General features: G+C 32.9%; 1 non-coding gene across 1 annotated transcript; it reads right to left on the bottom strand.

The window, feature by feature from the left end:
* Positions 1–3,618: 3,618 nt before the first annotated feature.
* Positions 3,619–3,725, bottom strand: LOC121212804 (small nucleolar RNA R71). The gene has a single exon (XR_005908178.1). It is a non-coding gene; the product is annotated as a small nucleolar RNA R71 (small nucleolar RNA).
* Positions 3,726–4,797: the final 1,072 nt, after the last annotated feature.

The raw sequence follows: 4,797 nt of genomic DNA, 5'->3' as shown, positions 1-4,797 counted from the left end.
GGACTCAGCCTACTTAGGGAAGTTTTCGGGTTTGCACTTTAATTGTTTTACATTAAGGGAAATGTATGTTCTAAAGTGTAGAGGAAAGTGCATAGGATTAGTTGTTTTTTTTTGTGTTTTCTTTTGTGTGTTTACTTTGATTTAATTAATTATTTATTTTCCAAAAAAAATATTTTTTTGTTGCATGGTGCTTGGATTGTATTAATACTGTGAATAATGGTTGACAATAATAAAGCACGAAATTTTTTTTTCTGATATGAGATAATTTGATTATTTTTAAGGGAAATTGATTAGGTTACTTAGTTAAATTGCATAATAGATTAGAAGTACCTAGGTAAGAATGTTAAATGATTCCATATGAGATATAAGTCTTATAGATAGTCATAGAGACATGATGCTTGAATTGATTATTATTTATTGAGTTTAATTCGAAGCATGAAAGAAATTATGTATAGTGGGATGCTTAGGGATGACCTAAGATATTGTTTTAATAGTAGTTCTCAAATGACCATACCTTAATTCTATGAATCTTATTCTCCTTATTTGAGCCTGATAACTCCTTTTTGATGAACTAATGAAATTGAAACCCAAAAGCCAAACAAAAATTGAAAACTTGAACTTTTCCTTATCCTTGGTCCTTTAATACATTATGAAATAGACATCAAGCCATAGATATTTAGGGTTTAGGTAGATATACCACGATGGTTTCAAAAGATTAGAGTGAAAAAGGAAGAAACAATATGATATAGTAATTATAGGCTAGGAAAAATGTGAGAAAAAGAAAAATCCAAAAAAAGTGAAAGGTAAAAACGAGAGGAAAAAGTATAGAACATAAAGAAAAGCATTATGAGGGAGAAAAGAGTAAAAAGCCAAGTGACAAATCAAGAAGTCACAAAAGTGAGAAAAAAACAATTTAGTCATCAGTGCACCAAAACTCATTAAGCTGACCATAGTTGGTAGTATTGTATTGTATCTTCCTACATGGAAACATAAGGAAGGTGAGAGAAGGACATAAAATGCAGTGAGCTTGGAAGGGACACTTAGGGGCAAGAGAAGGAATAATGTCATCTGCCTAACTATTTCTAGTGCTTGAATTGTTTTGAGCCATATCTTCCTTTGAACTCGTACCACCTTAAGCTCAGAACGTTACAAACCTAGAAGACCAATATGATTTAAGTAAAATTTAAGTGTGGGGTAGTTTAATCTGCCACGAGTTTACACTATTATTTACATCCCTTTTTACACACAACTTTAGCTTGTTTAATAGTTAAATCAAAGCATCTTAGTATATATGTAGGTTTTCATTCTTAAAGTAGTAATTTATACTTTTTAGTAATTTTTATTACATCTTAGATATTTAAATAAAGTTACATGGTCTTGTAGGATAAATCAGGAGCTAAAGATGCATATTTGGGCCTAAATTGCTGCCTATGTCACAACATCAATGTCACAACACTGAAAATAGAAGAAAAACAAGTCCTTGAATAATAACTCTTGAAAGGAGTTATATATTGAACCTCTAGGCTTGGTAAAATGCCTGTACTTAAGTAGATATATTTGCATTTTTAGGTTATTTTTATAACATTACATAATAATGCTTGGATTGTGCATTAAATGTCATTTCATGTCACTTTTATAGTTGGGAAGAAGGGAATTGGTTGTTGTATGCAACAAGTGCAGGAAGGATGAAGAAAAGGAGAAAAATGAGGAAGAGAATGAATGAAGTGAAATATTGTCATGGCAAAAGGTTGGATGAATTGCTAACACAAATGCCATGGTAGTTCTAAGAAAATGCTGACGCAGCACTTAGTCCTTGTCACACTAAAACAGCTGGACATGTACTTGATAAATCCACCTAAAAAAGAGGGAGAAAACTATGTGTTGAGAGAGGGGGCCTACCCTATAAAAGAGGAAAGAGAAAAGAAATAGGACACGAGGATTTTGGAGAGGGAATTTTGAGAGTAGTTTTCTCTCTGAAAAAACTCGTGAAAAATTTCGGAGAAAAAGGAGAAGGTAGTAGCTTAAGAGGAGACCATAGACGCAAGGAAAAGGACAAGCAATCAACCTTGGGTTCAACATGATTCAACAACGTCAAAGTGAAAGCTAAAGTGGCAAAAGCTTTCTGTAGTTCTACCTCCATTCTGTTAATTAATTTCTATGATTTCTAAACTGTTAATGATGATGTTGAATGTTATTTTGATTTTGGATTTTAAATCCCAACCCATGAGCTAATTTCATTTGGGTTGGAATTATTGGATCTATCTTGATATATTTAACGATCATGGTGATATTTTGAGTAGATCTACTATTTTATTCGGTTTGGATTGTTTTAAATATATGCATGAATGCTCTAGACATAGATGAATGCATGGTATATCCTTAGACTTGATTTAATTTTGAAAAGGTTAAATAAGTTAGATCGTAATCGAATTATACGAGCGAGTACTCGAGCAAATACTCGTAGCACTCTAGACATAGAGTTGTGATATGTATAGAGTAAGAAAGAATATTATTAGGTATTGTTCTTGAGGCTTGTATACATACAAAGACTTAGAATGATAGCTTTAATTCTAGGTTTCAAAGAAGAAGAATGCATTAGTTATACCCTGAATAGTAATTTGGTCAGGATTTGGCCATGACATTATTATGTTACTAAGATATAATCCAAGTAATTCCAACTTTCCCATTCAGTAACATCAATCCTCTCAAATTTTTCTCGTAGAATTGCCACAAAATTTTATTATTTATTTGATTTTTATATTTTATACATCAATATTTCACTTCAAATCATTATTTTGTTTACATTGCCATAAGTCGAATTAGTATAGTTTATAGTAATAACTCAACCATATTTTTACCTATTCCAATCCCTGTGGAGACAATCTCATTTATCATTTTATTACTTGATTCAACGTGTATACTTGCACACTCGCATTACATATTCACATGTGACAATTTTTTAGTATCGTTATTGGGGATCGGCAATTTGGTGAAATTTGGTTGTTATTATCTATTTATTTTTGTCAGTTTTAGCTTACTTAGTTGATTTTTATTCTTTTTCAAGTTTGTTGCTAGTTTATGTGTAGAGGTATTCTCGAGAACGAAGAGTATTCTTTTGACCTAGAAATTGAGAGAACTTTGAGGAGTAGGAGAAAAGAATTGCGAGAAATGGCGAAGATTGGAAACGATCCAGGTAGAGAAGATCCATTACATCGGAATGATAAGGACAATGATATTCCTCTTGTGATAAATGATAGAGATAGACCCATTAGAGAACATAAAGTGCCAATCTTGGATGATTTGAATCCAAGGATTGTCAGGCCGCATATTCAAGCTCAACATTTTGAGTTGAAACTAGTGATGTTTCAAATGCTACAAAAAGTAGGGCAGTTCACTGGATTACCTACTAAAGATCCACAGTTGCATTTAAGAATCCTTTTGGAGGTTTGTGATTCATTAGGCAACAGGGTGTTCTTGAAGATTCCCTAAGACTCAAGCTATTTCGTTATTCATTGTAAGATCATTCCAGAGCATGGTTGAATGTTTTGCTGTCAGGAACGATGGCATCTTGGTATGAAATTGTCAATGGTTTTTCTTGCGACTTCAAACATGAATGCCAAATTGAGGAACGATATTACATCTTTTCGACAATCTAAAAATGAGACATTGTATGGAGCTTAAGAGCGATTTAAAGATTTAATTAGAAAATGCCCGATGCATGGTTTCCAACATTGGACGCAGATGGAAATGTTTAACAATGGATTAAACACACATACAAGAATGGTAGTTGATACATCTACCAATGGGACTTTGCTAGATAAATTGTATAATGAGGTATATGAGATTCTGTAGAGAATAACTAATAATGATTATCAATATCCAACTACAAGAGTGGGTACTAGTAAAAGAGTTACTGGAGCTATGAACCATGATGCGATCACTTCATTAATAGCTCAGGTATCATCCCTAACTAATGTGATTAAAACATTAAAGATACCAACTATAGTGTAGGAAATGAAAGCAACAGAATTAACATGTGTTTATTGTAGGGAAGATCATGTTTTTGATGAATGCCCATCGAACCTAGCCTCAGTATGTTACATGGGAAATTTCAATAGAAATAATAACCCATATTTCAATACAAACAATCCGGGATAGAAACATCATAATTTTAGTTGGAGTAATCAAGGAGTGGGAAATTCCAACGCCGTTGTTCGACAAAATGTCACAAGTGTACCACCTGGATACAATCAACCTATGCGACAACAAAATGTTCAAAGAAGTTCATTATCATCTTCATCTATAGAAGCTATATTGAAGGAATACATAACTAAGAACAATGCTGTAATACAGAGTCAAGATACATCTTTAAGGGCTTTAGAAAGCAAAGTTAGGCAAATTTCTAGTGCATTAAGCTTATGATAGCAAGGAGCATTATTGAATGATATTGAAAATTCAATATCTCAAGGGAAGGAGCATTGCAAAGCCATTACACTCAGAAGTGGTACTCAGCTACCTGGAGTTGTTAATGATGTCGCTGTTGAAGAAGATAGCTCAGATTTCACACATAAGGCAAATTTTGAACCAGTAGTGGAGCAATCTACAATTAAGAAGAGCAAACAAAAAAATGTTGAAGCAGAATCAACTTTTGTTGCCAATAAGAATGCCATGGCAAAACATCCTCAACAGGTGCTGCATTTTCTTTAACAATTTTAGAAGTCAAAGCAAGATTTTCAATTTAAAAAATTCTTGAAAGTCCTGAAGCAACTTCATATCACCATATCACTGGTGGAAGCA

This window comes from Gossypium hirsutum, chromosome A13 (assembly GCF_007990345.1).
Source record: "Gossypium hirsutum isolate 1008001.06 chromosome A13, Gossypium_hirsutum_v2.1, whole genome shotgun sequence".
Taxonomy (NCBI): Eukaryota; Viridiplantae; Streptophyta; class Magnoliopsida; order Malvales; family Malvaceae; genus Gossypium; species Gossypium hirsutum.
This window is presented reverse-complemented; position numbering and strand designations above follow the sequence as displayed.